Consider the following 12,532-nt stretch of genomic DNA (forward strand, 5'->3'; position numbering starts at 1 on the left):
CAGAAATGGTTAAGTGATTTTATCACACTAAAATCATGTTTACATGCATATTGTTTATGTTTTGTGGCTAACATTCAAAAATTGGCCCTCATTTACTTCCACTGTACGTGCCTCACTGGAACCAAGATTTTAGCTTTTTTTAAAGAAAGGGAAGGGCAAGTTAAAAATTATTTTTATGGTAATCAGTATTATGCCACAAATGCTGTCATTTGAGCTTGACTTGTATCGAACAAAGAATATTCCTTTAACATCAAGATTTTAGGTTGATATTAAATGCACTGCATAATTCTGACATCATTTACAAACCCTCATGTTGTTCTGAACAGGGTTGGGAAGTAACATGTAACGGGATTATGTATTTAAAATACAAAATATAAGTAACTGTATTCCACTACATTTACAATTTAAATCATTGGTAATTAGAATACAGTTACATTCAAAAAGTATTTTGATTACTGAAGAGATTACTTTGCATTTTATTGTCATTTGTTTCATTTAATATTTAGTCCTTTCAGATGGAAAACATTTATACATATAAATGATGTGATCCAAAGTGCATTTGAACAGCGGTGAAACACTTTCTTATGATGTGTTACATTCATATGAGCAGACAGAGAAGTAAGTTTTAAGTAAGTTTGGAGCAGAAGAAATAGAAATAACCCTTGTGTAAATTGTCAGCTTTACGCTAAGCTAAAATGCTATTTCTAGCCGTTTTACATGCACATGTTACCAGGCACGATCATATTTTTTTATCAAGAAAATTCACGTTGGATCATAATTTCTTTTTTTCTAGTAAGACCTTTGATATTTAGGCAAAAATCGTATTCTTGATAATAATTTTTTTAATGTTTTCCTGTAAACATATCTAAAAATCCTTAAAACAAGATTAATTTGATTTATCTTGTTTTAGAAACAACACTGCATAAGATATTTAGGTTTTTCAGCTAATGTATTTTTAACATGTGTATTTTGTCTTACTGTACTGGCAGAGTTTTTATAGTCAAAACAAGTGAAAAAATCTACCAGTGCTGAAGATGTAATACGCAGTATTTAGAATACATTACTGACCTTGAGTAATCTAACAGAATACTTGAACCCTCCCAACCCGGGTTCCGAAGCAATATTACACTCTTTCTTCTATGGAACACAAAAGCATATTAGATCGAATGTGATAGTCTCATTCACCATTCGCTTTCACTGCATCTTTTGTCCTTACAATGAAAGTGAATGGTGACTGAAGCTGTCAGGCTATCAGTCCCTAACATTCTGCCTAGCATCATCTTTTGTGTTCCACGGCAGAAAGAAAGTCACATGCGTTTGGAACAGCATTAGGGTGAGTGAATGATGACAGACTTTTCATTATTAGGTGAACTAACTTTTTAAATTATTCTGCAAAGTATGAAACGTATAAATATCCCATGTAGTCTCTCAATTAAAACTATATAATACTGCATGTATAATAATTATGCAAATATTTATTAAACTGCACACACTGAAGTGCACTGCTGTCACTGCTTGAAGTGTCATGTAAAATATGCAAGTAAATTGTGAAAGAGAAAACAAATCATTTAAATGAACCCTGTTGCATAAGGCTTAAAAGTTAAAGTTCACTGGTGCCTAAAAGGAGTAAATTTCTCTATCTCGCCCATTAAATTACATTCCCAACCCACTTTACCAGAAAAGCTGGACTTGTAACGCAATTTAGAGCACACAGAGGGTAGGGTGTGTGGTTCTCACGCGAGATAAAAATAGTGAGATTACAATACTGTTCTAGTCTGATGTTAGCTGTACACTTATTAGTTGACAATGCCTTTTAAATCTATATTTAGAGCCAATATAAAGCTAAGTGGTGTTTGTACAAGCTGTGTCCTGGAAACCTTCTGTTTTGTATCAGCAATAGTTCATACAGTATACTCAAATGTTAGTTCATTCCTAATCTAGAGGAAAATGTTATTACTAAGAGGTTGCTCTTTAAAAGCTCAGAGCACTTAATGGAGATCTGTTATGTTTTGTTGATATATCAACTTTGTCTTAGATGTTTCTCTTTATATTTCTTAGGAGGAATAAAAATAGACACAAATGAGATAACTGTTGGCATACCAACCAGATGTCATAGAATCACGCTGCTATACCTTAATTTTTGCAAAAGGATATTTACATAGCTTGTTGATGTATCGCAGCAGTTTCCTGGTGAAATAAACACTAGAGGTGCTACAACGACAACTTTTTTTCCCTTACACACAAATCACGAGTAAAATGGCAGACTATCAGTTCATAAACACTTACTTTTCACCCTGTTCTTCACACAATGCTATTGTATGACATCTAAAAAATTGTACTATAGCGTATGACTTGTAAGGCGATACATTTTAACATTTGCGTTACATAACCAACTACAGTACATTGACAAACTTGTTTAAGCACAATTAAATTGCACGGTGGGTCAGCTGATAGAGCATTGCACTTATGATGCAAAGGACTGGAGTTCAAATCCTAAAAACACACAAGTCGACATGTGAGCTGAAAGTGTCATTGAAGCACCACAAAATGACATGGTTTCTTCAGCAATTGTGCTTTTCATCTCACATTTGCTTGTTATGACACTATCGGTTAGGTTTAGGTTGAAGGTTCAGGGTAGGGTTTGTTGATTTAATACTTGATGGCGCATTCATCTTAAAAACCTCATCTGTTTGGGAAAAAATGTAACTCACTTTTAGCGCCACACAGCGCAAATTACACCTCGGAACTTCGACAATGGAACAGAGACATTGTTTAGACCTCCTCAGAGACTCAAAGTAGACATATGCAAGACTTCTAGGGTCTTTTCACAGAAGAGAAATCTGAGAAGTGGGAGACTCAAGCACAATTTTCCATTTAATTTAATTGTATTCCTGGAGAATCAAGAAGATCTCAATTATATATATATTTTTCTATGGGTTCTGATGAAAAATTGTTTTATGTCTTCTTTATCCAATTAAGCCAAACCAAATCAAATCATTTCCCCTTTTGCAAGAAAACAGTGATTGCATCTGGTCATTAGGAAGGAAGGACAATCCTGGTCTCAACAGAAAGAGTTCCCCAATCAGCTGTGCTGTGTCAAAGCGTTGCTAAGGGTGACTGACAGGACCGGAATGAAACAGGGAGGGGGGAAGGGAGGGATGAGGGGGAGGAAAGCCCGGTCAGCAGTCACGGGTCTTCCCCTGCCCTCCTCTGCTCCACCTACACAAACACGGTTCAAACACACACCTCAGACTGCTTTGCATTCCACCTGATGATGTAAGTGAATCACTCATCTCAACAGATGCAGATGATTTTTGTCTATATATGTGCACCCTCTGTGGCTGTGAAACTTGTTTGCACAAAGATCATGAAGTTTATTCAGCTCCTACAAATGTACTATGAACAAATGTGGGCATACAAGGCAAAACGCTGTAGCTACACTGAACTGTATTAGGATAGGATTTGATATTTCGTAATATTCAATTCTAGTTTTGGATTTAGTGCCTCTGCAGACAGTGGAGTGACCTATATTGTTGTGCAAAGGCAAAATGCAGTGACACATTTGGTCAAAACTGAGCTATGATCGAAATCAGGTATCTTAGACAATGATGTGTCCTGTGACAGATGGGTTTGGCTGAACTATGCTCTAATTCCGAGTAAATGGAATGTGAAAATTGCAGTAACAACAATAAACAAAATCCACATTAAAACCTTGCAGGTGCAACGCTCTATCAGCCGAGCTACCACGCAATTTGATCACATTTTGAACAAGCTTGTAAATGTAGTTGGTTATGTACTGCAAATGTTAACATGTATCACCCTACAAAAATGTGTTTTGATGTCATAAGTTCATAGCAAGAGTGAAAAGCATGCGTTTATGACTGATAATCTGCCATTTTACTTGCTATTTGTGTGAAAGGGAATAAAAGTCTTTGTTGTTGTAGTGCCTCTAGTGTTCATTTCACAGGAAACTGCAGCAATATGTGCAATGATTTTGGTTCGCTTGTTTGTTTGTTTGTTTTTTGCATTGAACACTCTTGAAGCTAACGTGTTAAAATAGCAGGCAAAACAGAAGTCAGGCAAAGCTCAAGCCGTGCCATAAAATAGAGGCCACTAACTGTGAAGCAGCAATCTATGGGTAGCTGACACACATAACATGTTCATGAGTTACTTTTTATTAACATCTAGACTTTAGGTTAAAATTTATAATTAATAGTTAAAACAAAATAGGAAAAGCATACATTTTAGGCATTGCAACTGGCCACCATTTCTTTTCACCAAGGGGCCATTTACACGACAACATTTTCAACTGAAAACTGAAAACTTTTTATGCGTTTTGGCTGTTCGTTTACACGACAATGGCGTTTTGGGGCCTGAAAACGCAAACTTTTGAAAATGGGTTTCAAAGTGCAAGTTTTGAAAACGATGCCGTTATCGTCTCCATGTAAACATACAAAAACACGAATTTGTGAAAACGATGACGTCATGCGCAGGCGTATTACGTGTTCAGCCTATAGGCATGCACATGAGTACTTCAAAACAACGCGCGAGACATTCAAAACTACAGTGGCGGACTACAGGACTGTGTTTGTGCTGCTCAAGACTTGTAGTAATAAAGCAGCATCATCGTCCGTCCAGACAAAATTGCTCGATGCTTTCGCCATCTTCATTGTTTGTATTCACCGCTCTGTGGAAGAATGCTTATGTGCGCAGTCGCGTAGTGTTTCTTTACAAAGTGACATCGCCAACTACTGGCCTGGCATGCATAATACAGCGTTTTTAGTCGTTTTCGCGGATCCGTGTGAACATGGATCGTTTTGACAACGTTGTCGTCTGTACGCAAAACTTTTCAAAAACGCAAAGGAAAAACTTTTCCATTTTTAGTACATCGTTATTGTGTAAACGTACCCCAAGTCTTTTATAATTGTTTAATCACCTTTATATTACTTTAAAAAACAATTTATATAAAGGGATTTTTGCCTAAACTAGTTATTTTATTGATTTATTGATTTATTTTTTGTTTTTGTTGATTTTCTCCTGTTTTTCTTCCCAATTTGTAATGCCCAATTCCCAATGCGCTCTAAGTCTTTGTGGTGGTGGTGTAGTGACTAGCCTCAATCCGGGTGGCGGAGGATGAATCTCAGTTGCCTCTGCATCAGAGGCCATCAATCCACGCATCTTATCACGTGGCTTGTTGAGAGTGTTACCGCGGAGACATAGCGCATGTGGAGGCATCCACACACAACTCACCACACGCCCCACCGAGAGCGAACCACATTATAGTGACCACGAGGAGGTTACCCCATGTGACTCTACTCTCCCTAGCAACCGTATATATAGATATATATATATATATATATATATATATATATATATATATATATATATATATATAGTACAAATATTCTAGGAAGTCTCTCATGAGGTCACTGAAATTGCATGCTTAATAATTATAAAAGAATTGGCAAAATACTGTTTAAAATTGTATGAGATGGAGTATAGCATGTCACACTGCAGGAAATCAGGTCAACTACCCCTATACGAGTCACACCTTGACTGAGAAAAGCAGCTGTGTTTGTCTCCCTTTGCTCCTTGCTTGTGTACTACAAGTTGCGTTTCAATGGAAAAAGCATCACTGACTATGTAAGCTGCAGCAGGGCGAGTTTTTCGTAAAAGCAGAGAGGCCTCAGCGATGTGCAGGAAACCCTTTCAAAGTCACAGACTACCCACAGACACATCTGAGCTTGCAAAGCACCCTGCAAAACGTCCTCCTGTTGCGCGGTCTGTGCAAAGGCGCACGCTTGAGGAGACACATGCTAGAAGCGTACTTACACCCACACAGAGAGAGCACTACAGAGAGCAGACGTGCAGCAACTGTTGCGCTAGACTCCTTCCTACACAGAGCAATTCAAGGGGCATTGGCAAAGTGGTTCAATTTTCATTATTAATTTGTGCATAGAGAGGGCATAAGAAATCATAGACTGATGATAGTTGAATTGACTCAGATGTCTGAGTAATTAAAGGACAAGATAAATAATAATATCAATTATGTTAATTTTTTTATTTATGTACTACCAGTCAAAGGTTTGGACACACCTGACTGAAATTACATTTCTTATGACACCTTTCCTCAAAAACCTTTTAATATAAAGGTGTAAACTTAATTGCTTGAAATTAGTAGAACTTAAACTGTTTTAGATAAACTTACATTTTGGTAATATTGTCAGCTCCTGTATGATAAATTACTTGTGATTTCCCCCATTTGCAGTGTTGTGTGTAATCCAATTAAAAAGTAATTTGTTGCATAATTAGATACTGTAATCTAATTACATTTAAGTAAAAAAATGTGTGTGGGGGGGGGGGGGCTTTCACACTGGCAGTTTATTTCGAAACAGAGCACGGTTCGCATGTGAAAGCTGTTTTGCGGACCGGGGAGCAGACCATGGTACCGAACCCGAGACTACCTGTAGTAGGTGGTCTGAGTTCAGTTGCAATGGAACTGTGGTGTGGTTCACATGAGTGAGAAAGCAACCTGTACCCGGGTCCGCAATTGTTCAAAAAGTAAAATGACTTGCACATGAGTTTTTGGCAATTTTAAGCATGATGACATCATCAGTTGCACAAAAACAAACACACATGTGAATCATGAGTGTCAGAGAAACATTGTGGAACACAGAAGAGGTGATGTGCCTTTTATATATGTGCCTGAGTGAGCATGCAAAAAAACACTGGGGTTCCAGAGAATCATGAGTAGTCTGAAACCAGACCAATGCTGCGGAGGGCGCCGGGAACAATCATGCTCAGATTTGGACCACAGCAAATGTGCCCAGTGTGAAAACCACCTCAGTGTGGGCAACTGGTTGTCCCTTCATCTGGGGGTGTAGGGTTTAATCATTTCACTGTTGGACCAGTAGGTGTGGTTGGGTGTCAGACATTTCTGGGAGGACACAAATTTATGGGGGGGTAATGACTGGTAAATAGACACCCTCTCTTTGGAAATAAATTAAATGTTGTTTTGGTCATATTGGAAGAACAAGAATGACAGACCTTGTAAGCAATCTTGCTACAATTTTTGCTAGCACTTTCGCATGTACTGTTGATTTGTCATGATTCACTGATGCTTTACTGCTTGTTCAAACTAAACCTGGAAAAAAAATGACAAAGTGCTTCTAGTCTGTGATAAATAGGATGCATTTCTTACAGTAAGATTGGAAATATTTTTGATGGTGATGAAATGAGATAAATTTAATAGTGACTTAATTGGTCCACAGTTACTGGAAACCTTTAAATACAAGAAGGCTCAAAAGAGGAAAATGTTACATTTGTATTATTCTGGTAGCGAACAATGCAACATTGTAGATATTCATCAGCCAAGTGGAGAGATAACAGTTAAATACACAATGCATGGAAAAAAATCCAGATAATGCAACAGTAATTTAACAGTTTATATACACCGATCAGCCAAAACATTAAAACCACCTGCCTATGGGCTTCATAACATTTATCTGTGACTGGGAAGGTTAATGTTATTAAAATGAATTGTATTCCAAAATTCAACTACCTGCTACAATCTCTCCCTGTAGATGTCCCCCTCTCTTATTTCAAGCAATTTGATAGCATAGCGAAGTCCTTCATTTGGAATGGTATGCATCCCAGATTACATTTCAGTAAGTTACATAGGCCGACTGACAAAGGTGGGCTAGGCCTACCCAAGATTTTGTTTTATTATTATGATTCGGTCTCAGACATTTGGCTCATTGGTAGCTCCACATTGAGAGAGCCCCTCCCTGGTTTTGTACTGAACAGTTGTTGCCTCTATTTCGCTATTACAAAGCCTTTCTATCAAACTAACTGGAGAAGATAAGTTACTCCCCGTTATCTCGCAATTGCTCTCGGTATGGAAAAAAGTGTCCAGAGTGTTTAATTCAGACATTTATTTAAATGTTGCCTCGAGCATATGTCTGAACCCAAAATTATGTATTAATAAGTCTCCTTTCTGCTGGTCAGACTGGATGGTGAGGAGGGTTACTACACTCAGTGACCTATATGAGAGTGGAGTGTTGAGATCCTTTGAAAATATGGTTCAACATTTTGGGATTCCCAGATCTCAGTTCTTTAGGTATTTACAGCTGCACCACCTGATCTGTTCTATTTTTGGGAGTAGCATACACCCCCCTAAAGCGGCAGATACTCTGGGAGAGGTGATTACTGCTTTTGGAAAAGGTCATGAGGCATCAGTCTATTACTCCCTAATAATTCAGAGTCTCGGGGATGGAGCTTCGGCTTCTCTCAAGAGATTGGAATGTTCGAGGGGAAGGTTTAATTTTATATAATTTGATTCCGCATTTTCTGGTATGTTTATTTAATTTGTTGAATGGAATCAATAAAAAATGTTAATAACAAAATAAAACAAAATCTACCTGCCTAATGTCCTATATGTAGGTCCTCCTCGTGCCACCAAAACAGCACCAACCCGCATCTCAGTATAGCATTCTGAGATTATATTCTTCTCACCACAATTGTACAGAGGAGTTACTGTAGACTTTGTTAGTTCGAACCAGCCTGGCTATTCTCCGTTGACCTCTCTCATCAACAAGGCGTTTCCATCTGCAGAACTGCCACTCACTGGATGTTTTTGTTTTTGGCACCACTCTGAGTAAATTCTAGAGACTGTTGTGTGTGAAAATCCAGGAGATCAGCAGTTACAGAAATACTCAAACCAGCCCATCTGGCACCAACCCTAACCCTACCCAATTCTCATTAACACAATGGGAAAAAAAAACGATTTTTTTTTTATTTTTATTTAAATTGTGAAGTATTTATACATCAAAGTAGTCCTCTCTTGATAGTGCTACATGGTCGTTAAAAATCATTGTACACCAGCATATTTTGTACAATAATAAATACAATAATACAAAATAAAAAACCCTGTTGCGCTATACGCGTTACGTTACGCGTTAATAATAATTGGGAGGTAAAATAAAATGTGCTGCATTGTCCTGAAAATAATGTCACATTGCCAAACATCTGAGTAATCCTAAATATAGCCTTCATTTTCTTTGTGCAAAATATAATTTCATATTCCATGTATTGATTTGGGGTTAAATATGATTAGGACATTTTCGTGACAGGTTTCGTGAGAATCACCCTTCAGATATTAGCTGTGTTCTAACGTTTGTATCAATGCTCACAATGTTGTCTAGACAGACAGCACACAAAGTTTTGAGACCCAACCTGCTGTGCGATTCTTAGTAGACGTTCACTGCCTGTGATTACGAGTCTGTTTTTAATTGCAGCCGTAAACTGCATTAATGGTTTTTTTTTCCTCTTGGAAACAGGTTGTTCTGACAGGCACTTGATTCATTGTTATGCTATTCTTTAATTTTCTTTCATTATACTTTTTGCATAGACTAGACACAGTGAGTCATACTTTTTTGTTAAGTGCGTGGAAACTTAAAATGCACATCAGAAGATCTTTCTGAAGTGTTAGGTAAGGTGCTCGTGGGAAGTATTTTAACTATTTGAAAATGCAAAAATAGAGAAATAAACAGAAATCCGCCATCCCATCCTAAAGTGCTGTTTTTGTTATCATGGTACAGTGATGGTATCTGATGGTTTTACCATGGTACTTTCACATATACTATGTTACCGAATGATTATCACATGTACCACCTTATTTTCATGGAATAAGGTACTTTAAAGAATGTTAAAGTACTAATATGTCCAAAAATATGGTATTGCCATGATACTTTTATGTTTGTGCAACTTTTGTATCAACAAGTTATTTGACACATTTACACCTATCAACCACAACATTAAAACCAGCTGCCTAATATTGTGTAGGTCCCCTTCGTGCTGCAAAAACAGTGCCAACCCGCATCTCAGAATAATATTCTCGGATGTTATTCTTCTCACCACAATAGGGTTAGCGGTCAAATTTGCATAACTCCCATGTCAATAATATAACAATGTTATTAAAAAAAAAAAAAGGCTTAATGGTCCTAAAAAGAGGCTTAATTTTCTATATGTCAAAATATAATTTCCTCTTTGTTTCTTTTAATTTCAGAGCAAAATAAGACCAGGACATTTTCTTGACAGGTTTCGTGGGAATCACCCCAAAAGTGCTGTCTAGCTGTCAGCTCACTAACACCCCTATAGTCTCTTCTACCTAAAGAAATCAGATTAGTAAACTACATGCACAACCATATACAATCACTGCTACTGTTTTAGTCTTGTTCTCTCTCTAAAGCACACTGAACTCCGCAAAAGCAATGAATAAGCACGAGTGTTACCTGTCTGGACAACTGCAGTCCCCGATAAGTGATTCTGTCTTGTCCTTAAAACAGATGCCAAGAGCAAAACCAAGGCGTCCAAATAATTGAATAAAACTGCTTCAGTGCCGAAAAATGAACAAAGGAGCCAAAATAAGCTTCGTCTGTGAGAAAGCGTTTAGCTGTGTTTGTTCGCGAGAGAGAACTGACAGTGAACACGCCTAACTGTGAGTGACACTCCCATAGAGTCATCTAGAGCACCGCCCACACTCGTGTTCGAGCTGAGCGCTGCACTTTGAACAGCCTATCTGTGTGTGTTCTCCACCAGATATCTCAGACTGGTCCAATTAGAGCCATGGTAGAGAATCCAAACAAAACTTTCCAGGATGCATCTCTCTCTCTCTAGATGGATTGATTGATGGATGCATATATGAATGGCTAGATGGATAGACAGACAGGATGGATGAATGGATGGATCAAGGGCGTAGCAGCCAGTTAAAAAAAAAGGTGATTCGGTCCCCCACACTTTCCCAAGCTAAACCCATACCGAGTCCAAATGGTGGATTTGTATACAGTATTCTTTGCGTTTTGTTACTTTGGGCTGATTGAGCGACCATCCAACCAATCACTGGTGAGTTCCATGTGCCAAAACAACCCTTATGTAATAGGCCATCAGTCAGACAGTCTAATCAACGCGGCTCCGTTCATTTCTACAAAGTTGCTTTCAACAATACTCATTTATCCGTGTTTTTTATCCGCATTGATGTTGAGCTAAATGAATAATGTAGAGATGAGAAACACACAAATGAGAGCTATTTATTGGCACATCGTTCTTGAATGGCAGCATTACGTGAAATGCACTGCAGAAAGAAAGAAAAACAAGGGACAAACCTTCTTTTAAGCACACATTGTAAGTGGGGTTTATATCAGTGCCTGAGTCTTCATTAAGTTATGCTTTTTACATTATGTATGTGAGGTAATAGTTTGATCGGTTCTTTTTGCCAATTTAAGCAGATTAGATCTGTGTTAAATATGTTAAACTATTTTTAATATCAGCTCTAAAAAAGATAGATCTGCTGTGTTCTTAGAATACATGCATTTTACTGAAGTCAATAGATATGTAGACATGCATTTTTATATAGGAAAACATACGGACGTTATTGAAACTCATAATAATATAAAACTATTATTGTTGTCTTTTGATAAAAGTCATGCTCAGCAGCTCACAAACGGTAGGTAAATGATAGATTTTCTTTGTTTTTATAATGCATAAAACCTCTACTAAAGTCTCTTTGTAGGTCTGTAGACATACACATTTTAAAGGATTAAATTTTTATTTTGATCGTTGATTCAGTGACTAACTCATTTCACACAAGACATCACCAGGTGGAATCACCAGAAATGGTCACTGAACGAATCATTAAATGGATCTGAACTAATTTTGGTGAACGTAGTCAAAACACTCAAGCCACTTGGATAAATTTAAATCCTACAATGCACAAGATAGGTCTTATAAATATCATATGTAGCAAACCACACATTTATGGTTACATATTCACAACCGACAGGGTGGAGCGACATTTAAACAATTAATGGTGTCATCATCAAATGTTATCATTTGCTGTGTGAGGCTGATGTTGAACTTAAGTAATATGAGTGATTGTTTTAATATTTGCACTTTTAGATTGTGCGATAGCTTTAACAGTTGTCAAAAAATTAAGCTGCAATTTATTTGATTGCCGAATACTTGATTAACTGATGCAGGAATTTACGGTACCAGCTCCAGTCAAATCCTTGTTTTGTTTTTTTTTACTGGGGATTAAGGACCATTTCCTTTATTAGGTAGACATGAAACAAAATTGTTTGACAGGTCAGGCTTTTATGAGTGTTCTGGACATTTCCATCAAAATCTGAATCACAATGTTGTAAAGATGCTCTCGGTCCATTACTGAGTAGAATATCATTTCTGGGAGAGAACAGTAAATGTGGTTTCTGGTTAGAGCTGAGCAGTAATGAGAGCTGTTAGGAATACAATGTGACATTCCATTCCTCACTGGTACAGTAATGGGCTGGATTAAAATGACCTGCTGCATTAGTGGCTATGGGCTGGTCAAAGAAAATACCAACAACAGGAGGATTACTCTCATCTGTGTGTGTGTGTGTGTGTGTGTGTGTGTGCGTACACTGTTTATGTTCAACAGAGAACTACAGCATTGAAAGTGACTACTAACAAAAAGTACCATGGAATACACTTTCTTTTT

General features: G+C 37.5%; 1 protein-coding gene across 1 annotated transcript in view; it reads right to left on the bottom strand.

Moving 5' to 3' along the window:
- Positions 1–10,485, bottom strand: part of LOC127418667 (diacylglycerol kinase alpha-like) — a 54,328-nt gene extending 43,843 nt beyond the window's left edge. Inside the window, exon 1 of the mRNA XM_051659351.1 lies at positions 10,293–10,485. The gene's annotated coding sequence lies outside the window, so the exon portion shown is untranslated. The remainder of the gene's footprint in view (positions 1–10,292) is intronic.
- Positions 10,486–12,532: the final 2,047 nt, after the last annotated feature.

The sequence above is a fragment of the Myxocyprinus asiaticus genome, chromosome 28 (genome assembly GCF_019703515.2).
Source record: "Myxocyprinus asiaticus isolate MX2 ecotype Aquarium Trade chromosome 28, UBuf_Myxa_2, whole genome shotgun sequence".
NCBI classification, from domain to species: domain Eukaryota; kingdom Metazoa; phylum Chordata; class Actinopteri; order Cypriniformes; family Catostomidae; genus Myxocyprinus; species Myxocyprinus asiaticus.